A 24,875-nucleotide genomic window follows, 5' to 3' on the forward strand; every position below is an offset into this window, starting at 1 on the left:
ACTGAGTGGTTTTATTCTCTTTTTCAAAAAGTTCCATAAAAGACGATGAGTACCTCTGGGAATAAAGTATCACAGCCATTCACGGTGTTAAGTTTCGCTTTTTTTGCAAGTAATATTCTGCAAACTCTGCCAGAGCCGACTTAATTCTGATTCGGTTTGTAGCCTCAGTCATATGTCTCCCCTTCTTAAATTGCTTTTGTTTTTTACCTTGGCTTCTTGTACAGCTATAGATCACTGGTTCTGAATACCACACATCTAGCCTTCAGCAGCTACAAAATCCTGGCTCACCCACGGCGTTTGGTTTGGGTATATCCGGTATGTTCTCGAAAACGCGCACTAATCGAGAAGAAGTCCCTGACAACTGTAACGTATTGGCTCAGATTCGAAGATGAGTGCCTGCATAGGGTCCAGTCCACCGACTCAAAGCGCTGCTTTGCCTTCCCTGACCGTACCTTCTTGGCCCACACCACTGGCGCAGCGGATTTTAGTCTCTGGATATACGTTGTGACTAGAAGTACCGCCAAGACTTTCCAAAGTCTATGTATGGATTGGCACGTACTCACTATCGTGATAGTGGTATAGCAATGGTCAAAGGTGTCACAGATGATATGCTGGTAGCCCATTCTGCGCTGCAGAAGATATATATATATATATATCCGTACGTGTCAGCTTATGCAAACATATCTAAAAGACATATTTAACCTACATGAGGAAATATGGGGATTGATTACTGATGGTTACTATGGATCAGTATGCAGAAGCTCTGGACTGCAAACGATCCCTCTTCTCCCCACAGTGCATCGGCTGCTCTGTCAATGTGTTCCACATTCCCACTTCACTGTCTGACTATACATCTTCCTGTTTCATACCGAATCTAAAACTATATAAAAAGAAAGATATCAAAATTTTCCTGAGTGTGTAAAGTTCAGTGAAATGGGAGGTAACGTTAATCAACATAGTAGTTTAAAATAGAAGGAAGCATTTTATCGAAATGATGAGGTTTTGTCGCCCTCTGACAGTCAACGTGATTCAGCTGAGCGAGGACGTCAATTCCAAAATGCTTGCTGGCCACCATAGAGTATTTTCCAAAACTTTGGTTAAGCAAGCAAGGTATATAGCGGGGAGACCTGAATCCATCAGTAGAAAAAATGTTTTTCAATTATGTAGAGACACAACTCCTGGAACACCATTTAGAATACTCGCGTTTGAAGGGGTGCTATTAATCGCGGGAAAATTCGTCAGCTCTATTTTTTCAAATTAAGTTAATACCTGTGGTGTGCAACTTGTGTTCTGAGCCGAGTTCAAGATACAAGGATAGTATCCTCTGGAATATAGAGCAGTAAGAACTTGTTACAGAATAGATGTAAAATCCTGAGGGGTCTTAACAAATGGGATGCGATGAGAGTGGTTCCTCCTGGATGAGAATATAGATAACGGTCACAACAGCCCGTTTATATGAAATGCTGGAACAGTGGTTCGGTGATTCCAATGCAGAGATGACCATTCAAATGAAACAACTGGAAGATCTGTATCGCCCACTCCCCTTCCTATCTTCTATGTCCGTCGATAAGGCGTTCCGTTCAGTCCAGTCCTCTGCCGCAATGCTGTCCCAGAGAATAAAGCTGCTGGGCTCCACCAATCTTTCCACCTCGTCGCTAACAGTGTGAAACAGCATCCGTGTCTCACCCAATAGATTCCTCTCCCTAAATTTCAAAGTCGCAAGATTAAATTAAATTTATTACTGAAGTATATACATGTCACCATAGGAGCATTCACAGTATATAGAACGAAACACAGGCGAATCAATGAAAGACCGCGCTCAACAAAGACAGCAAACGACAAAGGTGAACAAAACCATAAACTACTTAAATACAAGAAGGAAAAAATAATACTAATAAATAAACATTAAGTGTCGAAAACATAACATTGATAAGTCTTGACACTGAGTCTCTGGGTTGTGGGTACAGTTCAGTGTTGGGTAAATGAAATTGTCCATTCTTCTTCAATAGCCTGATGGTTGAGGGGTGATGGACCTATTGATGGGTTACCTCCTTCCCATTGCCAGCAGCGAGAAGAGAGTATGATCTGGATGGCCGGGATCCTGCATTCCGTGTAGTTGAGCTCAGCGGTGGGGAGGGCTTTACCTGTGCTGGACTGGGCTCTATCCATTACTTTTTGTGAGCGTTTCCGTACAAGGGCATTGTTGGTCCCATGCCACCAGTCAATATGCTCTCCACCGCACACCTATGGAAACCTGTCAACATTTTAGATGGCGTGTCGGGGCGCTGCCGATCCTTTTTTGTAATGAAACGTATGTGCCGGGCCAAGGATTGATAATCTGCAATGATAACACTGAGGAACTTAAAGTTACTCTCTCATCCTTCCTTCACTAATTCTCCTTCATCCCTCAACATCGGCACTGTGCCCTCACTCGGCTTTTCACATAGATTCCCTTCTCACTCTGTTATTTCTTGTGCTGAGTTTGCAACTAACTCCCATAACTCCACTTCAGTGATAGTTTAACTACATCGAAATGTTTGCAGAGCTTCGTCCGTTGGTGTTTTCACAGGAGCGCCGTCTCTCCAAAGGCATAACACGCTGCCAGGAGGTTATGACCATTGCGTATTTATTAATGTCCACGTACAACTAATATTAACATAATTCCATACCATAGAAACCATAGAAACTACAGCACAGAAACAGGCCCTTTGGCCCTTCTTGGTTGTGCCAAACCATTTTCTGCCTAGTCCCACTGACCTGCACACGGACCATATCCCTCCATACACCTCCCATCCATGTATCTGTCCAATTTATTCTTAAATACTAAAAAAGAACCAGCATTTACCACCTCGTCTGGCATCTCATTCCATACTCTCACCACTCTCTGTCTGAAGAAGCCCCCCCCCCAATGTTCCCTTTAAACTTTCCCCCCTCACCCTTAACCCATGTCCTCTGTTTTTTTTCTCCCCTTGCCTCAGTGGAAAAAGCCTGTTTGCACTCACTCTATCTATACCCATCATAATCTTATACACCTCTATCAAATCTCCCCTCATTCTTCTACGCTCAAGGGAATAAAGCCCTAACCTATTCAACCTTTCTCTGTAACTGAGTTTCTCAAGTCCCGGCAATATCCTTGTAAACCTTCTCTGCACTCTTTCAACCTTATTTATATCCTTCCTGCAATTTGGTGACCAAAACTGAACACAATACTCCAGATTAGGCCTCATTCCAGCTCTTATAATCAATACTTCGATTAATAAAGGCCAATGTACCAAAAGCTCTCTTTACGACCCTATCTACCTGTGACGACCTTTTAGGGAATTTTGTATCTGGATTCCCAGATCCCTCTGTTCCACTTAACTCCTCAGTGCCTTACCATTAACCCTGTATGTTCTACGTTGGTTTGTCCTTCCAACGTGCAATATCTCACACTTGTGAGATATTCCTTTGAGATATGTCCAGGCCTGTTCGTGTTCAATATCTCCACTGTGTTGTCACATTTTCTCCTTCAGTTTGCCAGCCACTGCGCTTTCAGTATTTAACTTATTTTGTGTTTGTGTGTGTGTGTGTGTGTGTGTGTGTGTATGTGTATGTGTATCTCTTTGTTTACGTGCCCGTGCGTGTGCGTGTGTCGGTGTTCGTATGCGTGTGTGTGTGTGTGTGTGTGTGTGAGAGAGAGAGAGAGAGAGAGAGATTCACGAACAGATATAGCATCAATTTAATGTTTGGAAACTCATTCCCAGACCAAAGAAACAACTCATATCAACAGTCCGCCTCTGGGAGGGAAAGGGTCCCTTTGCTTAATCAAAAAGGGCTTTAAATTCCATTTTCTGTGGTACGTTTTGGTATCTGTTAATAGCTTTTAGTTGAATTAATCAAACGTAATTTTATTTTTGCAATATAAGAACATTTCTCCGAATATCTACTTAACAAAAGATTTGGGAAGATGTTATGAGCAAGCAGATTCACGGGTTTGGCAAGTGAGACAGAAGACACGAATCAACACACCCAAAATGCTGGAGGAACTCAGCAGGTCAGGCAGCATTTATGGAAAGGAGTACAGTCGACGCTTTGGGCCGAGACCCTTCAGGAGGACTGGAGAAATCAAATGAGGAGTAGAATTGAAACGTGGGAGAAGAGAGGGAGAAGCCAGGTGATAGGTGATAAGCAGCTGCCAGCGTATCTTTACACTGTCCCACGTGGGGGAGTTAAAACCCAACCCTTACTGTATCAGTTACGCAGCTTCGGTGGAGAAATGGAAAAACCGCCCCTCGTTACAGGGCATCAGCGATAGTTCCCACCTCCCTATCTGTCACTCACTGGTCCGGCCGTGATGGTCTGAACATGACACCAACAGTTAATCCCGGTGGAGGAAGTGTTGCATTTGAGGGAAGTGCTTGCAGTACATTAATGTCGCGAGTTCCGCTTCACAATGTGAACTGTTGGTTCAACACTGAAGGAACTCCGACATTCATTCAATCATCGGGACAGGATTAGGAAGTTAATGGCACCTCGGGATTTAGTCCGCCTTGTGGGTGGAAACGTCGTTTTTTTTTTAAAGCCTCACAAGTGGGATGAATTGTCCGTCTGAAAAAATAAATAATATAAAACACAGTCACTGGTGAAATAGCGGGAACGAGATGGAAGAAAGGATAGAGACTAAACGGCATAGAGATAATAACTGGGTGGACCAGAGAGCAGGGAAGAAAGAAAGAAAGGTGGAGAAAAAGAGAAAGAGGAGAAACTGGGAATGAACGAAAGAAAGTGAAGTAAGTGGGTATGAATACCGGGAAACGAGGGAATGGACCCAGACATATACAGACCCAGAGATAAACACACACAGACACACAAAGCATAGCACAACATTCACACACAGCAATTCTTTGTATTTTCCCCAGCAGAGTGGCGCAGCGGAAGCGTGCTGGGCCCATAACCCAGAGGTCGATTGATCGAAACCATCCTCTGCTATCGGCGACAACGTTTATGCATCTTCGTGTTTTAAAACATAAACGTGTCATATTATGCATCTGTAGAAAGAAACCACATTTCAATTGACATCTGCCATTTATTCGTACTTCTTTGAATTCTCGTCTCTGTGGCGCAATCGGTGAGCGTGTTCGGCTGTTAACCGAAAGGCTGGTGCTTCGAGCCAGTGATCAACAGTTTTTTTTTAAATCTCTTTCTCATACAAGAGAAAATGTGCAGCAGCATCTATGGAATAAAGTATACGGTCGGTGTTTCAGGCCGCAACCCTTCTTCATGAGCACGAAACAGCCTGGCCTGCTGAATTCCTCCAGCATTTTGAGCGTGTTGCTTTGATTTCCAGCATCTGCACATTTTCTCGTTTGTGATTCGACTTCTGCACTGTGAAGTCTCTTCCATGGAATTGAATTGAATTGTATTGGGAGAGAACAAGGTGAAACAATAACAAAATGCAGAATAAACTGTAACAGGGACAGAGAAAGCACGGCGCAGGTAAATAATGAAGTGCAGTTCCATAACAAGGTAGACAGTGAGGTCAAACGTCCATCCTATCTTATGGGAAACCATTCAATAGACACAACAGTGGGACTGAAACTATCCGTGAGACTGTGATACGTGCTTTCAGGCTTGTGTACCTTCTGCACGATGGAAGACAGGAACGAGAGAATTTCCGAGGCGCGTTGTGTCTTTGGTCAGGAATCTAACAGACCTCCGTGGTCTAATGCTGTGTTTTTCATTTAATTTGGGATCCTCGATCATCCTACAAGAGGGACTACCACCATCGTACATGAGGGATCCATCTGAGCCATTAGAGTGAATTTCACTCACAACAAATTTCCCATGAATTACAGTTCTGCGTTCATAGTGCCCGGTTAGAGGTTATTTTTTAGTATAAAAGTGTACACCCTGCAAGGGCCAGGAATCGAACCCGGGTCAACTGCTTGGGAAGCAGCTATGCTCACCACTATACCACCATTGCCCCATGATGCAAAACAGATACATTGACTGAATGGTTTCTGGTGCTATAAGATTCTGTTACTCGATTCTCAGTGTTTGAGCTGTTTTCTGAAGGATCATTCCTCACTCTGTTGCAGTTCCTATTCTGACCACTGGATGTCGCGACGTTCCGACAGACCGGAGAAACACATCACCTGGGATCCGACTGAAGGGAGAATCGACCCGAGAGATTCGAATGCTTTCCTGCTTCGCGGATCAGTAAATGAGAAATAAATCCTGATTATACATATCCGGTCAGTTCGACGCTAATGTGAACACTTCCTTTGGCCAGTTCTTGAACACAGTAAGTGACTGAATCGCTAAAGAATCCTGATACACCACTGATACACAGTGAGAAGGGGATGGGTAAAAAGCGGCAGCTCTACTCTTAACAAACAAACACCAGAGTGACTCTAATATGAACCCTACTAACCCTGACATCCATGAGACAGATTCCACACTCGTGTTTATTCCTCGTTATTTCAGTGGTCCGAATCCCCGGCGGGGAGACCGTTTTCCTGCTTCAAATAGAAACTGGAAATACAAGAGAAGCTTTCAACGAAACAAATGGGGTTGAAGTATTAGACAACAGACAATAGGAATAGGTGCAGGAGTAGGCCACTCAGCCCCTCCAGCCAGAACCACCGTGCGCTGTGATCATGGCTGATCATCCACAATCAGTAACTTTTTCCTGCCTTCTCCCCACGTCCCTTCACTCCGTAATCTTTAAGAGCTCTATCTAACTCTTTTGTGAAAGATTATAGAGAATTGGCCTCCACTGCCTTCTGAGGCAGAACATTCACAGAACCACAAACCTCTGTGTGAAAAAGTTTTTTTTTCTCAACTCCGTTCTAAATTGTCTACCCCTTATTCAAAAACTTTGTCCTCTGGTTCTGGACTCCCCCAACATCGGGAACATGTTTCCTGCCTCTAACATGTCCAATACCTTAATAATCTTATATGTTTCAATCAGATCCCCTCTTATCCTTCTAAATTCCAGTGTATACAACCCCAGTCGCTCCAATCTTTCAACATACAACGGTCCCTCCATCCCGGGAATTAGCCTCGTGAAGCTACGCTTCACTCCCTCAATAGCTAGAATGTCCTTCCTCAAATTTGGAGACCAAAACTGTCCACAATATTCCAGGCGTGGTCTCACCAGGGCCCTGTACAACTCAGAAGGACCTCTTTGCTCTTATACTCAAATCCCCTTGTTATGAAGGCCAGCATGCCATTAGCTTTCTTCACTGCCTGCTGTACCTGTATGCTTACTTTCAGTGACTGATAAACAAGGACACCTAGATCTCGTTATACTTCCCCTTTTCCTAACTTGACACCATTCACATAGTAATCTGCCTTCCTGTTCTTGCCACCAAAGTAGATAACCTCACATTTATGCACATTAAACCTCATTTAGAAAGTGGGGCATTCGAGTGTGCAAATAGCCCGGAACGGGAGAGTTTCTCGAAATCAAGGAACGTTGTGTTTAGCGGCCTTTTTCCCAGGTAGTCCCTCAACACGTCTGTATTTTAAAACGTTCGGCGAACATTCGGTGCCCGAATCCGTCATTCCAAACACATTAGACCGGGGCTGTTGTATGATATAAACTCTTGCTCTTTCCCAGCACTCATGCCGATTCTCTCAGTTTGGCTGTGTGACTGTCTGGAGAAGACAGGCAAAGGTACAGCTGAGACACTTTGGAAAGAACCTTACCATGTGGACGGCTTTAAAGCCGCCCTGCCTCTCCCGCAGCCCTGGATCCTCCAAACAGACGTTTCACAACGTGGACCGGGGAAGGTATGCTTACGTTTTGTGACGTCATTGCAACACATTCGCATCAGCTGCGTTGCTCCACCCATAGACCTGATTGACGGCAGAACACATGCGGAGGGTTCGAGTTGTTGACTGGCTCAGGAGCAGTAGCAGTTGGTGGCGCAGGCAGTGAATGTGTCGGGATAATGGGAAATATCATCATCAAGTTCGCCGATGACACGACTGTGGTGGGCCTCAAGAGCAATAACGATGAGTCAGCATACAGAGAGGAGGTGCAGCGGCTAACGGACTGGTGCAGAGCCAACAACCTGTCTCTGAATGTGAACAAAACAAAAGAGATGGTTGTTGACTTCAGGAGAACACGGAGCGTTCACTCTCAGCTGGACATCGACGACTCCTTGGTAGAGATCATTAAGAGCACCAAATTTCTCGGTGCTAACCTGGCGGAGAATGTCACCTGATCCTTCAACATCAGCTCCATAGCAACGAAAGCCCAACAGCATCTCTATTTTCTGCAAAGACTAGAGAAAAGTCCGTCTCCCACCCCCCATTCTCACCACATTCAACAGAGGTTTTTTTTGAGATCATCCTGTGCAGCTGTATCACTGCCTGGTTTGGAAATTGCACCATCCTGGATTGCAAGATTCTGCAGCGGATAGTGAGGTCAGCTGAGAAGATCATTGGCGTCGGTCTTCCCGCTATTACAGACATTTACACCACGTGCTGCATCCGCAAAACAAACAGCATTATGATGGACCCCACGCACCCCTCATACAAACTTTTCTCCCTCCTGCCATCTGGAAAAAGGCACGAAAGCATTTGGGCTCTCACGAGCAGACTACGTAAAAGTTTCTTCCCCCAAGCCATCAGACTCCTCAATACCCAGAGCCTGGACTGACAGCAACCTACTGCCCTCTACAGTACCTATTGTCTTGTTTATTGTTTATTGTAATGTCTGCACTGGTTTGTGCACTTTATGCAGTCCTGCGTAGGTCTGGAGTCTAGTGTAGTTTTTGTGTTGTTTTACGTAGTTCAGTGTAGTTTTTGTATTGTTTCATGTAGCCTCTATGGTCCTGAAAAACGTTGTCTCATTTTTACTGTGAACTGTACCAGCAGTTGCGGTCGAAATGACAATAAGAAGAGACTTGACTTGATAATGTAGGTTCAGGAGGGAGGGGGTGGAGCGTGTTTGGAAAAGGAACCCAAAATGAAGGGTTCGAGCGAATGGCTGAGGAGTTGGAATGCAGTTGAATCTCGATCTGGAAAACGGAAAATGTAACATAATTTTGAAATGATTTCAAGTAATGGAACGGTAGGGATTTCAAAGTATTGTTTAAATTTGACCAAGAACAGCCTTCTATCAATCCCATGAAATTAAGTACAGCAACACACAAAAAAAAATGTTGGAGGAACTCAACAGGCCAGCCAGCATCTCTGGGAAAGAGTTCAGTCGATACTTCGGGCGGAGACAATTGATCAGTCCTGAGTTCATATAGCGTTTGTTTGTGTATCGCTTGGATTTCCAGCATCTGCACGTTTTCTCCTTTGAAATTAGCCACAGAGTTGAAATCTGCTTTTGGGAATATAGATTGTGCTCAAACCCTAAAGGAGGTGCTTTGCTAATCGTTAGGATAAGAAACTGTGAGAAGACATTTCATTTGAAGACTTAATTCGGTTAAAAAGATATGCAAGTTGTCTAATGAAAATAGAAGTATCAGGGATGTTAGAACTGGTGTTCTGGTGCAGGTTTTGATCGAAGAGATTAATTCTTATTTATTGGGAGGCAAGGTTAAGAAGGTGAAGAGATTACAAGTAGTCTGAAATGGGGAAAGGATGGATAACTTATCTATTGATATATTTTGATACAGTGAAGCTTTCTGATAAAGTTAGTCTGGGTATGTTAGTTATGACATATGAGCTTATATTCTGCCTCTGCTTAGATGTAAAAATATCAGAGCTTTGGGCATGTCGTGGCAGTGTGTCATGGGAAACTAAGGTGTAGTAAGTGTGGTGGGAAACATAAGTATGAAGATTGTGAAGGTATAATGTTTAATTGTTGTAATTGCGAGAACATAGTGCAATTTATAAATATGTGAAGTGCTTAAGAAGGCCGCTGAAGTTCAACAGGTTAAAGGAAAAAGTTAAACCAAATGTTAATAAAGTATTACCAGTCGGAGAACAGAATGGGAGGTCAGTGGCTATATGTCGCATCACAGGTCCATTACTAAAGATACACAACTAGCTGATAAAAGGAAGTTTGTGGCCTTATAAATGATGTGGTGAATTGTACTGATCAGGTATCTAGTTGCACTGAGAAAATTAAAATTATTGTAAAAGCTGCAGAAAAGTATCAAGGTATTCCTGGTGTTATGTGGGAAACTGTAAAAGAAGCTCTGGTGGGCGGGATATCTGAATTCCAGTCTCTTTGTGCAGGTACAGAATGAGATTAAGGATATTGCAGTGGAATGAAAGAAGCCTGATGGGCAAGACATTAAGAAGTTTATTTCTGATTCATCAAATTCACCTAATATGAAACCTGGCTGTTATCATATTTATGCGTCAATTTGCAGGATTATGTTGTAATTACATGTGATAGGTTGATTGGTAGAGGGGCTGGTGTTATACATAGAAAATAGGTGCAGGATTAGGCCATTCGGCCCTTCGAGCCTGCACTGCCATTCAATATGATCATGGCCGATCATCCAACTCAGAATCCTGTACCTGCTTTCTCTCCATACCCGCTGATCCCTTTAGTCACAAAGGTCGTATCTAACTCCCTCTTAAATATAGCCAATGTTCAATAAGGAAAGGGATAGGACATAGAGTTGTGGATGCGAATGAAGTGCATGATGTGTCTGTAGTAGAAGTATTTGATTCAACAATCAGGAGTATTGAAGCGGTAAAACTCTTCTGAAAGCTTTTGATTGATTTGTTGGAAAGTATATGTAGTTGTAGCTCAGTAAGGGTTGTCAGGGGTGGGTATCTTAGTGCACATAATTCACTGTGGGGTTGTTAACAGAATGGTTTGATTGTAGTAGATTTTTTTCAATATTTCACATGTTGTGTTTCTTAATGGTGGGAGAGGTAGGAGATTTATTGTTCATCGTTTGGAAACTGCTGTAGATTTAACTTCAGTGTCTAACATTGTGGCTGGAGTGAGTGAGTGGGATGTCATGGGTGATGAAGCATTGGACAGCGATGATTTTCCTATATTTATAAGCTTGGGTTTGGATTTATATAAGGGACAGGAGACCACTTTTAGGGTGTGGAAGTTTGGTTAATCAAACTGGGAGATGTTTTACGTGATGAATGTCTGTCATGGCTGAACGTCGAGGGTGATATAGATTTCTGCAATGAAAGGTTATTATTCATCAAACTGCAGTGGAAGCGTCTCCTGTGTTAAAATGACATTGATAGGAGAAAGTTTCCATGGTGGACGGAGGAGTGTGCAGAGGCAATAAGGGGAGAAATAAGGTGTTTGGGAGAGTTTTGAAGTATCACTCTCCGAGTGACCTTCTTAAGTGTGAAAGGACACAGGCTGCAGTGAGGAAAGTTGTGAAGGTTGCGAAAAAGGTTTACTGGAGGTCTTCTTATGATTGTATTGGAGGGGATATTAAACTTGGAGAAGTTTGGGGAATGATTAAGAGAATCGGGCAGGAGAAAGGATTCATAGGGTTAATAAAATTCCATTATTGATTTGAGAAGGTGATTGTTAATCAAATAGAGAATGTTATATTACCAGCTCGGTTATTTTCTGCAATTCATGATGAAGATATGGAGCATGCGTGATAAGAATAGGTTGAGTGAACTTGGCCTTTTATTCTTGGAGCGACGGAGGATGAGAGGTGACCTGATAGAAGTGTATAAAATGATGAGAAGCATTGATCGTGTGGATGGTCGGAGGCTTTTTTTTCCTGGGGCTGAAATGGCTAACACGAGAGGGCACAGTTTTAAGGTGCTTGGAAGTAGGTGAAAAGCAGATGTCAGGGGTAAGTTATTTTTTATGCAGAGAGTGGTGAGTGAATGGAATGGGCTGTCAGCGACGGTGGTGGAGGCAAATACAATAGGGTCTTTTAACAGACTCCTGGATAGGTACATGGAGCTTAGAAAAAATAGGGGGCTACGTGTAACCCTAGGTAATATCCAAACTAAGTACATGTTCGGCACAGCATTGTGGGCCAAAAGACCTGTATTGTGCTGTAGGTTTGCTATGTTCTATGTTCTGAGATAAATTAAGTGAAGAGCCTGAACGATGTTGGGGTAAGTAAGGTTTTAAGTGAATACTCTGATGTGTTGGAAGGCAGCTGTAGCAATGTTAGTAATGTAGACTTTTCTTTGTGTGAATTTAAGAAAGGTATTAATAGTACAGGTCAGATTGCACCAGGAAGGATGTTATGTTATTGAACCTTTAAAAACATAGCTTACAACTCTCAAGATATTATTAATATTTTGAATCATATTTGGAGTTTTGGCCTCCTCATAAAACATGGCATTAGCAGTGCCTGTTACAAAACCTGGGAAACCCCCGTAGAATCCTTCTAGTTCATGATCAACGTCATTAACGTCACATACCATTGGGATACACTGATGGAATGTATGGTAAAAGACCGATTGTATTATATTCTGAGAAAGAGAGGGGACGCAGCATTTTATCAGAGTGGATTTTGGAATGGTAGACTGACATTGGATTCAGGTTTGCATTTGGAAGATGATATTATGAAAGCACAGGTAAATAAAGAAGTTGCAAAAACGGTATTTTATATTGAAAAAGCATATGATATGATATGGAACGAATCGATTATGGAAATGAGGAGTGAGAGGAAGACTATATTTTTTTCTGAGTTTTATTTTATTTGTACAGTCTACGCAGGTAAGGGTGGATAATGTTTACTTGGTAAAAGTAGGGAGGAGATTTATCCATTTACGTGAATCGATCATGGGGTACTAACTCTACCATTGCTGACACTTATTCCTGACGAAGGGTCTCGGCCTGAAACGTCAACTGTACCTCTTCCTAGAGATGCTGCCTGGCCTGCTGCATTCACCAGCAACTTTGATGTGTGTTGCTGACACTTATTGCTCTGTTGATCTGGAATACCTGATTATTAAGTGCAGACCATTTTTATCAACCTCAAGAGTTTACATGCATCATTGTTGTCGCAGTTTATGTTCCACCGGATGCCAATGCTAAAGTAGCCATGAAACACCTCAGTACCGCTATTAGCAAGCTGCAGACATTGCATCCAGACGGAGCCTTCATTGTCGCTGGGGACCATAATCATTGTAACCTACGCACCGTGCTTCCAAGATTTTACAAAAATGTATTATGCACCACCAGGGGTAATAAAACTTTCGATCATGTCTACACAAATGTGGCTGACACTTACAAAGCCTCCCCCACCTGGGACAGTCCGACCATCTTGCATTGTTTCTGCTTCCCATTTATAGCCCGGTCATTAAACGTGTGAAACCCACAATGAAGACTATTAAGATCTGTCTGGAGGGTGCTGACTCTGCTCTTCAGCACAAATTCCAGCACACAGACTGGAGCGCGTTTGCTGCCCATGCCACCACAGACTAGCAGGTTAAAATTGATTTATACACCAACTCTGTCCTTGAGCACATCAACAAGTGTGTAGATAGGGTGACATCACAACAACAAATAAAAGTTTTCCGCAATCAGAAACCATGGATGAACAGTGAATTTCGCATCCTGCTGAAAGCCAGAGATTCAGCCTTCAGGTGTGGAGTCCGGGAGCGGAGGGGAATCCCTTAGGCTAAACACATATGCAAACAGAGAATAGAGGAGCATTTCATGGTACTTACAGAATCGGCTGGCAAGTCGACTGTATTTATTGTCCCAGGGTATCCCCTTTCTACTTAAATGGTGTCTCTGGTCTGAACAAACGCTGTCAAGGGGTTATTACAATTTGGCGAAGGTAGCACCAAATACATACCATCTGCCAGCGTTGAAGGCTGAAGGAGACTGAGCAGCGTTACTGGATTGTAGTGTTCCTATTCTGGGGACCCACCAGACTGACTCGTGAGAGGATCGGTATGGCCCCAGTGTTGCAATAATTGGCTAACAACACAGCCACAGTGCGGATATAAGTCTGAACACCAATGACATTATCACAAAATGGCAGCAAACTGCAAAGTTGCCTCTCAAAACCGAATAGCATTAAACGGTCTGTTGGCTGAGAGCGAAGATAGCTGTGCCATCATTGGCCTGGAATAATGGACAAACATCCTTGATATACCTGAGAACATCACCAACTTTAGCCGTCTGGATCCCGTTAGACGTTGTTAAGGGTAAGAAATTTGGTCCGGAGTTACATACGACTCTATCATCACCTTTGGGACCTATAATTGGCTTCAATCCCTGCTAGGAAATTTGTTCAACTCCAGTTGCTGATAATAAACCTTGTTTTAATTTCTTGCCTGAGAACACTCTGCGGAGTGATGGCCCAAAGAACGGCTGCCTACGTTGTTGTTCAGCAACCCTCCTCTTCAGGATAGTCGATGACAGGATCACTGAGCAGACCTGAATTCTCTGGACAATTCAACTGCTCCCACAATCCATGTTGTCCTTTACAGAACGAAAGGGAAGTGGGAGGCGCTACAGCAAGTCAAGTTAACGTAGCGCCTTGGCAGGGAAAGTTCACAGATAATATGCAGTCAACCTCGGCAAGAAAGGTCTTTGTAAAGTCTGATTTCCCTTTGCACAGCAGGGGACTGGAGTCATTTTGCGTAGCAAAGCAAGATGAGGATGCAAATGACAGTCAATGTTGGTTAGTTACTTTGCTAAAGTGGTGGGCAATGCGGAGCTGACACCTAAACCCAGGGTTTAGTGTGCTCGGAGTGATGGACTCAGCCGCTGAGTGTAACAACGAACGCTGCGAAATACAGATTCTCCGAGGGAGATTCGAAGAAACATTCTGAACACAACGTCTCTTTCTTCTCGGAAAATCCTACCATTCCGAGCTCACAGCGCAAGAGATTCCACCTTCCCAATGACGGCGGAACCGATCACTTCAATGCCAATTTATTTGTCCACTTTTCTTTTCTCTTTTGAGCAGTAAAATCATCATCTCCCCGTCGGGGAATTGAACCCCTGTCTCCCGCGTGACAGGCGGGGATACTAACCACTATACTAACGAGGAATTACTGTTGGTATAACATTTGAAGCACATATAAGAGCACAAGACGGTGAATAGTATTACCTTGTTGTTTGTTGAGTGTAATATTGGAGTCAGTGTCCTCCCCACAGAGGTGTCTCAGTTTCCTCCAGCGATTCAGTCACCTATTGTGTTCAAGGATTAGCGAAAGGAACTACTCTCATTCGAACTCAACTCCGTCTTGTTGAAAAGTAATGCGACAGGGCGGAAACGATGTGTAGCTCTTTGAATTTTGAAAGGATCATTCTCACTTCAGTCCGATTCCGTGCCAATTACTAGGAGTGTTGTATCTCCGGTCTGTAGGAAGATGCCGCCCTCAACTGGACATAACAGGAACTACAGCAGAGTGAGGAATCAGAGTGAAGTGACCAGTTTCAGAAAGCTGCTCGAGCCACAGTCATGCACCCCTGGAGACGATTCAGGCCCAAGCCTCCTGCAGAATGATGGCACAATGGTGATATAATGATGAACATAGCGCTCTTACGGAAAATTGACGCAGGTGTGATTTTCAACCATCGCAGTTAGCAGAGTCTTCATCTTTCATCGAAACTATCAAGAATAAACTCTTCATAGAAATTGATCTGTGCAGAGTTCTTTCGGCCGACTGGCCAAACCCTGCTAAATCGCGTACGAGTTCCCATGATTGAGTATAAAATTATTATTCACCCTGGGCTGGCCAGTCGATCAAGGGTGGATTTCCTATCTTTCACATTTTCTCGATGAACCGACCAGTGCAGCTTCCTGTTCTCACTGTAACCCAGACTCCCACAACAAACTTAAAACGCATCAAAACATGTCAGATGATGTGTTTACCCTGAGTGTGTCATTCTACACACCACTCAATCTGCCTGTCCCTGTGGGATCCCTCTCCACACCCTCTCTGTAGTACACGATTAAATTAAACCCTCCTTTATTGTGATTGACAAATGTAAGATAGAATCGCAGACTCATACCACCCTGAAACAGGCCTTTCGACCCACCACATCCATGCTGACAATCAAGAACCAATCTCACCAGAGGAAAAGAAAAATCAACTCACTTACGAACTGATTTATTGCCTTCAGTGCCTTGTTGGTTGAGGTGCTTGCCCAGACAATTCTCTAATGTTCTGAGTGTATCTGCCTCCGGCATGGGTTCCAGTTTCCAAACACCATCTTCATGAAATTTCTAATCTGATGCTGTCTAGGTTTACACACGTCAGGACATTTTACCAGCATTCAGATAGGCCCCGGCTAATTTGATATGACCTTCAAAGATCTCCGTCACCTCCAGCACTCCATGGACACAACCGCACTCTATCCAGTCTCGGTTTACACCGGAACTCTCCATCTCAGCCAAAATCCTTAAGAATATCCCCTGCATTCAACGCTTCAGTCCGTTTACAGAGTGCGCAGAAGTTTCGATTCTGAATCCTCGGTAAATTAGACAAGTATAGATGGTAAACACAAAATAATCTGCAGATGCTGGGGTCAAAGCAACACTCACAGCATGCTGGAGGAACTCAGCAGGTCGGGCAGCATCCGTAGAAACGATGAGTCGACGTTTCGGGCCGGAACCCTTCGTCAGGACTGTAGGGGGAAGGGGCAGAGGCCCTATAAAGAAGGTGGGAAGGAAAAGGCTAGTAGGTTCCAGGTGAAAAACCAGTATGGGGAAAGATAAAGGGGTGGGGGAAGGGAGGCAGGGAGGTGATAGGCAGGAAAGGTGAAGAAAGAATGGGGGGAAAACACATTGGGTAGTAGAAGGAGGCGGGACCATGAGGGAGGGGGTAGGCAGCTGGAGGAGGGGGCAGAGTGATATAGGGATAGGGGAATGGAGGGGGAGGGAATTACCGGACGTTGGAGAATTCTATGTTCACACCAAGGGGCTGGAGACTACCTAGACGTTAGATGAGGTGTTGCTCCTCCAACCTGAGTTTAGCCTCATCATGGCAGTAGAGGAGGCCATGTATGGACATATCTGAAAGGGAGTTGGGAGCAGAGTTGAAGTGGGAGTTCCTGTCTGTCCTGGCGGACGGAGTGGAGGTGTTCGACGAAGCGGTCCCCCAATTTGCGTCGGGCTTCACCGATGTAGAGAAGACCGCACCGAGAGCACCGGATGCAATAGATGACCCCAACAGACTCACAAGTGAAATGTTGCCTCACTTGGAAGTACTGTTTGAGGCCCTGAATGGTGGCAGGAGAGGAGGTGTAGGGACAGGTGTAGCACTTGCGCTTACAGGGATAAGTGCCAGGTGGGAGATCCGTGGGGAGGGACGTGTGCACCAGGGAGTCACGGAGGAACCGATGGTCTCGACCGAATGGATGACCATGGGCCCAGCACACTCCCGCTGCGCCACTCTGCTATTGGCTGAACGTGGTGTTGCTCTGCTCCGTTGTGGACGCTTCCAATTCTTTTCTTTCATTTTTACTTATCGGTGTTCTGCTGACATCATATCGTTTCCCTTAATAACTGCTCTTCGTTGATTTATTTCGCGCCTATCTCTCTGCCCGTGTCTCTTTGTTTTCTATTCCGTGTTCCCTACCCCCGGCCCCATCCTGTCCTTATCTCTGTGCTCCGACCCATCCGGAGACCTCGTTCCAGGCATGTCAGCAGTGAATGTGTTTTGCATTATCTAATCAACACGATTTCAGTAGCCCTGCTGTCACACATTCTGTTTATCTTCCATCGTGTCTCTTCTGCGTTCTCTCTCTTTGTCTCTGGGTTGTTCTTCGGGACAAACGTCAATGGGTCGAACAACAGAGAGCCGAAATGAGCCAAAGGACACTATTTCCTCCTGTCGATATTTTGCAGCTTACGATGCTTTCACTCACACCTAGGTGGTTTAATTTAATGAATCCCGAGGTCTCGTTAACTTCTCAGCCCGTTGATGTAATTGAATAAATAACACAATGAAATAGATCGCGGCTGATCCCGCTGTTGTGCTTTTCTGCCTCGTTGGTGTAAAAACCGGGGACCGAGTCTTTGGGCCTACTCCGGAGGCTCCGGGAGCGGATCTGTTATCCAGTCTGGTTCGGGATGCTGTTAGCTTGCTTCTCTTGTTTGCACGGTGTGTGTTTCTTTCTCTCTCTTTCTCTGCGCATTGGCTTTTGGTCTGTTTAAAATTGGATTATTCGAGTTTCTTGCCTTGTGGTTGCTTATGAGCAGACAATTCTCAAGGTGTATAATTCATACTTATTTGATAATAAATGTGCTTTGAATCTTTGAATTCTCTCCCGTTAATAGATTTCGCCTCTATTGCCTCTGAAGAAGGGAAATCCAAACAATCCCGTTCTCCTGCCTGCAGGTAGGGGCCCGTACTTCAGGAAGGATACCTTTATTGAACGAGGAAACGCGGCAAGTGGTCACAAGACTTGTTTGCTGAGGAGACCTTAAACACTGTGGGCCGATACTCTCTGGAATAATCTCATTTCTTCACACACTCACGGAGCCCCACGATTGGGAGTTCTGAAGATGTCTGGCTCAATAGGAAAGCAGTTCAGTCCATGTTGGTGGCAGATGATCAGTCGAATGTTAAGAGTGACCAGAGTCACTCAGCCGACAGAATTTCCAATGAACACCCTGAATTCATAAGAACCTACACGAGGAAAGATGGGGATTGATTACAGACGGTTACTATGGATCAGTATGCAGAAGCTCTGGACTGCAAACCATCCCTCTTCTCCTCACAGTACATCGGCTGCTCTGTCAATGTGTTCCACATCCCCACTTCACTGCCTGACTATACATCTTCCTGTTTCACACCGATTCTAAAACTATATAAAAAGAAAGATATCAAAATATTATGGAGTGTGTAAAGTTCAGTGAAATGGGAGGTAACGTTAATCAACATATTAGTTTAAAATAGAAGGAAGCATTTTATCGAAATGGTAAGGTTTTGTCGCCCGCTGACTGTCAACGTGATTCAGCTGAGCGAGGACGTCAATTCCAAAATGCTTGCTGGCAACCACACACCATGTTCCAAAACTTTGGTTAAGCAAGCAAGGTTTATAGCGAGAAGACCCGAATCCATCAGTGGAGAAATTGTTTTTCAATTATGTAGAGACACAACATCTGGAACACCATTCAGAGTACAGGCATTTAAAGGGGTGGTGTTAATCGCGGGAAACGAGTAAAGTTTTATCTTTAATTAAATTAATACCTGTGGTGTGCAACTTGTATTCTGAACCGAGTTCGAGATATAAGGATTGTATCCTCTGGAATATAGAGCAGTAAGAACTTGTTACAGAATAGATGTAAAATCCTGAGGGGTCTTAACAAACAGGATGTGATGAGACTGGTTCCTCCTGGATGAGAATATAGATTACAGTCACTACGGCCCGTTCATATGAAATGCTGGAACAGTGGTCCGGTGATTGCAATGCAGAGATGACCATTCAAATAAAATAACTGGAAGACCTGTGTCGCCCACTCCCCTTCCTATCTTCTATGTCCGGAGATAAGGCGTTCCGTTCGGTGCAATCCTCTGCCACAATGCTGTCCCAGAGAATAAACCTGCTGGGCTCCACCAATCTTTCCACCTCGTCGCTAATAGTGTGAAACAGCATCCGTGTCTCACCCAATACATTCCTCTCCCGAAAGTCCAAAGTTGGAAGATTAAACTAAATTTATTCCCGAACTATATACACGTCACCATAGGAGCGTCCACAGCAAATAGAACGAAACACAAGCCACACAATGAAAGACCACACTCAACAAAGATAGCAAACGACAAAGGTGATAAAAACCATAAACTACACAAATACAAGAAAAAACAAAGAAAATATTAAAAATAAATAATCAATAAATATCGAAAACATGAAGTGATGAGTCTTGAAAGTGAGTCTCTGGGTTGTGGGTACAGTTCAGTGTTGGGTAAATGAAGTTATCCATTCTTCTTCAATAGCCTGATGGTTGAGGGGTAATGGACCTATTGATGGGTTACCTCCTTCCCATTGCCAGCAGCGAGAAGAGAGTATGACCTGGATGGTCGGGATCCTGCATTCCGTGTAGCTAAGCTCAGCGGTGGGGAGGGCTTTACCTGTGCTGGACTGGGCTCTATCCATTACTGTTTGTGAGCTTTTCCGTACAAGGGCATTGGTGGTCCCATGCCAGGTCCTCATGCCACCAGTCAATATGCTCTCCACCGCACACCTATGGAAATCTGTCAACATTTTTGATGGCGTGTAGAGGCGCTGCCGAGCCTTTTCTGTAATGAAACGTATGTGCCGGGCCAAGGATTGATAATCCGAAATGGTAACACTGAGGAACTTAAAGTTACTCCCTCACCCTTCCCTCACTGATTCCCCCTCCACCCTCAACATCCGCACTGCGCCCTCACTCGGCTTTTCACATAGATTCCCTTCTCACTTCTTTCATTTCTTGTGCTGAGTTTGCAAATCACTCCCATAACTCCACTTCAGTGATAGCTTAACTACATCGAAATGTTTCCAGTGCTTCTTCCGTTGGTGTCTTCAGAGGAGCGCCGTCTCTCCAAAGGCATAACACGCTGCCAGGAGGTTATGACCATCGCGTATTTATTAATGTCAACATACAACTAATGTTAACATAATTAATTTGAGATATTTCCAGGCCTGTTCGTGTTCAATATCTCAACTGTGTTGTCACATTTATTCCTTCAGTTTGCTAGTCACTGCGCTTTCTGTATTTAACTTAGTTTGTTTCCGTGTGTGTGTGTGTGTGTGGGGGGGGGGGGAGTGTGTGTGCGTATGCGTGTGTTTGTGCGTGTGTATTTGTTTGTTTTCGTACCTGTGCGTGTGTGTATCTGTTTGTTTACACGCGTGCCTGTGTGTGTGTGTGTGTGTGTGTGTGTGTGTGTGTGTGTGTGTGTATTTGTTTTCACTGGCGGATATAATATCAATTTAATGTCTGGAAACTCATTCCCAGACCAGAGAAACAACTCATATCAAGAGTCTGCTACTGGGAAGGAAAGGGTCAATTTCTTTCATGAAAAAAGGTCTTAAAATTACATTTTCTGTGGTACGTTTTGGTATGTGTTAATAGCTTTTTGTTGAATTAATCACACGTAATTTTATTTTTACAATATAAGAACATTTCTCCGAATATCTACTTTACAAAAGATTTGGGAAGATGATTCACGGGTTTAGCAAGACACGGATCAACACACCCAAAATGCTGGAGGAACTCAGCAAGTCAGGCAGTTTTTTCCTTGGAGAGACGGAGGAAGTTATGGAAAAGAGTACAGTCGACGTTTTGGGCCGAGACCCTTCAGGAGGACTGGAGAAATCAAATGAGGAGTAGAATTGAAAAGTGGGAGAAGAGAGGGAGAAGCCAGGTGATTGGTGATAATTAGCTGCCAGCGTGTCTTTACACCGTCCCACGTGGGGGAGTTAAAACCCAACCCTTACTGTATCAGTTACGAAGCTACGGTGGAGAAATGGAAAAACCGCCCCTCGTTACAGGGAGGGGCGAACAATCAGCGATAGTCCCCACCGCTCCATCTGTCACTAACTAGTCCGGCCGTGATGGTCTGAACGAGATACGAACAGTTAATCCCGGAGGAGGAATTGCTGCATTTGAGGGAAGTGCTTGCAGTACATTAATGTCGCGAGTTCCGCTTCACAAGGTGAACTGCTGGTTCAGCACTGAAGGGACTCGGACATTCATCCAATCATCAGGACAGGATTAGGAAGTTAATGGCACCTCGGGATTGAGTCCCCGTTGTGGGTGAAAACATCGCTGTTTATGTTTTTAAAAAGCCTCAGAAGTGGGATGAATTGTCTGTCTGAACAATTAAACAATGTAGAAACGAGTCACTGGTGAAATATCGGGAACGAGGTGCAAGACGGTTAGAGCATAAATGGCACAGAGATGATAACTGAGTGGGCCAGAAAGTAGGGAAGAAAGAAAGAAAGGTGGAGAAAAAGAGAAAGAGGAGAAACAGGGAATGAACGAAAGAAAGTGGGTATGAATACGGGGAAAAGAGGGAATGGACCCAGACGTAGACAGACACAGACCCAGACTCAGACGGTGATGTTGTGGGGATGGAACTGGACTCTCTGACGGTGGTGTCTGAAAAGAGGATGCTGTCCAAGTTGCATGCCGTCTTGGACAATGTCTCCCATCCACTACATAATGTATTGGTTGGGCACAGGAGTACATTCAGCCGGAGGCTCATTCCACCGAAATGCAACACAGAGCGTCATAGGAAGTCATTCCTGCCTGTGGCCATCAAATTTTTCAACTCCTCCCTTGGAGGGTCTGACACCCTGAGCCAATAGGCTGGTCCTGGACTTATTTCCTGGCATAATTTACATATTATTATTTAAATATTTATGGTTTTATATTGCTATATTTATACTCTATTCTTGGTTGATGCAACTGTAACGAAACCCAATTTCTTCGGGTTCAAAAAAGTATGACTATGACTATGACTGTGACCAAGACATAAACAGACACAGAGATAAACACATACACAACACACACAAAGCATCCACAACACTCACATACAACAATTCTTTATATTCTCGGCAGCAGAGTGGCACAGCGGAAGCGTGCTGGGCCCATAACCCAGAGGACGATGCATCGAAACCATCCTCTGCTATGTTTTCTGTTAGCGGCAGCGCTTATGAATCCTCGTGTTTTAAAACACAAATATGTCATATTATGCATCTGTAAAAGGAAACAGCATTTCAATTGACATCTGCCATTTATTCGTACTTCACTTAATTCTCGTCTCTGTGGCGCAATCGGTGAGCGCGTTCGGCTGTTAACCGAAAGGTTGGTGGTTCGAGCCCACCCAGGGACGCTGGTGATCGTCAGCAGTTTTTTTTTAATCTCTTTCTCATACAAGAGAAAATGTGCAGCAGCAGCTACGGAATAAAGTATACGGTCGATGTTTCAGGCCGAAACACTTCACAGGTTCATGAAGCAGCCTGGCCTGCTGAGTTCCTCCAGCATTCTGTGTGTGTTGCTTGGATTTCCAGCACCTGCACATTTTCTCGTTTGTGATTCGACTTCTGTACTGTGAAGTCTCTTCCATGGAATTGAACTGAATTAACTATTAATTACGTCCTTCACATACATGAGGAGAAAAAAATCTTTGCGTTACGTCTCCGTCTAACTATGCAATGTACAATTTATAGTAATATGTAATAAATAGTATGTGCAACAGGACAGTCAATATAACATAGAAATACGATTGTATCAGCGTGAATTAATCAGTCTGTTGGCCTGGTGGAAGAAGCTGTCCCGGAGCTGTTGGTCCCTGCTTTGATGCTGCGGTACTGACTCCCGGATGGTAGCAGCTGGAACAGTTTAAGATTGGAGTGACTCAGATCCCCAACAAACCTGCGGGTCCATTTTACACACGCTAGTGATCCGGCAGTTTTTTTTTCTCTCTCTCATACAAGAGAAAATGTGCAGCAGCATCTATGGAATAAAGTACACAGTCGCCGTTTCAGGCCGAAACCCTTAGAAACATAGAAACATACAAAACCTACAGCACAATACAGGCTCTTCGACCCACAGTGCTGTGCCGAACAAGCACGTACTTTAGAAATTACCTAGGGTTACCCATAGCCCTCTATGTTTCTAAGCTCCATGTACCTATGCAGGCGTCTTTAAAAAGACCCTGTCGTATCCGCCTCCACCACCGTCGCTGGCAGCCCATTCTATGCACTCATCACTCTCTGCGTAAAAACTTACCCCTGACATCTCCTCTGTACCTACTTCCAAGCACCTTAAAACTGTGCCCTCTCGTGCTGGCCATTTCAGCCCTGCGGGGGGGAGGGGGGGAAACACCTTTGACTCTCCACACGATCAATGCATCTCATCTTCTACACCTCCATCAGATCAGCTCTCTTCCTCCGTCACTCCAAGGAGAAAAGGCCGAGTTCACTCAACCTATTATCATAAGGCATGCTCCCCAATCAAGGAAGCATCCTTGTAAATCTCCTCTGCACCCTTTCTATGGTTTCCAAACCCTTCCTGTAGTGAGGTGACAAGATCTGAGCACAGAACTCCAGGTGGAATCTGACCAGGGTCCTACATAGCTGCAACATTACCTCTCGGCTCTTAAGTTCAATCTCACGGTTGATAAAGGCCAATGAACTGTATGCCTCCTTAACCACAGAGTCAACTTGTTTTGAGTGTCCTATTGACCCCGATCCCAAGATCCCCCTGATTCTCCACACTGCCAAGAGCTTTACAATTAATACTATATTCTGTCATCATACTTGACCTACCAAAATGAATCACTTCACACTTATCTAGGTTGAACTCCATCTGGCACTTCTCAGCCCAGTTTTGCATCCTATCAATGTCCCGCTGTAACCTCTGACAGCCCTCCACATTATCCACAGCACCCTGAAAATTTGTGGCATCAGCAAATTTACTAGCTCATCCCTCCACTTCCTCATACAGGTCATTTATAAAGATCACGAAGAGTAGGGGTCCCACAACAGATCCCTGAGGCACACCACTGGTTAACGGCCTCCATGCAGGATATGACCAGTCTACAACCACACTTTGCCTTCTGTGGGCAAGCCAGTTCTGGATCCACAAAAAAATGTCCCCTAGGATCTCATGCTTCCTTACTTTCTCAATAAGCCTTGCATGGGGTACCTTATCAAATCCCATGCTGAAATCCATACACACTACATCTACTTCTCTACCTTCATCAATGTGTTTAGTCACATTCTTCAGGATCATGAAGCAGCCTGACTTGCTCAGCTTCTCCAGCATTTCGTGTGTGTTGCGAGGATTTCCAGCCTCTGCACAGTTTCTCGTTTGTGATTCGACTTCTGTACTTCAAATTCCCTTCAATGGATGCCGACCCTGAAGAAGTTTAAATCTTCCCTTCGACGAGAGTTCAGTGAAACCCTCTCTCACTGTCGCCCCCTCTGCAATTTCAGCTCTTCTGTTTCTGCTGCGTTTCATTGCGAGCTGGGAAACGCTGCGCTGTCCGGAGGCAGCGCTCCGTACTGC

At 44.3% G+C, this 24,875-nt stretch overlaps 1 protein-coding gene and 3 non-coding genes across 4 annotated transcripts in view; 2 read left to right on the top strand and 2 right to left on the bottom strand.

Moving 5' to 3' along the window:
• Positions 1-24,875, top strand: part of LOC140189004 (uncharacterized) — a 580,675-nt gene that overhangs the window by 532,387 nt on the left and 23,413 nt on the right. The window lies entirely within an intron of this gene.
• trnag-ccc (transfer RNA glycine (anticodon CCC)) lies at positions 5,891-5,962 on the bottom strand. The gene has a single exon. It is a non-coding gene; the product is annotated as a tRNA-Gly (tRNA).
• trnad-guc (transfer RNA aspartic acid (anticodon GUC)) lies at positions 14,844-14,915 on the bottom strand. The gene has a single exon. It is a non-coding gene; the product is annotated as a tRNA-Asp (tRNA).
• On the top strand, positions 22,622-22,695 carry trnan-guu (transfer RNA asparagine (anticodon GUU)). The gene has a single exon. It is a non-coding gene; the product is annotated as a tRNA-Asn (tRNA).

The sequence above is a fragment of the Mobula birostris genome, chromosome 28, assembly GCF_030028105.1.
Source record: "Mobula birostris isolate sMobBir1 chromosome 28, sMobBir1.hap1, whole genome shotgun sequence".
In the NCBI taxonomy this organism is placed as follows: domain Eukaryota; kingdom Metazoa; phylum Chordata; class Chondrichthyes; order Myliobatiformes; family Myliobatidae; genus Mobula; species Mobula birostris.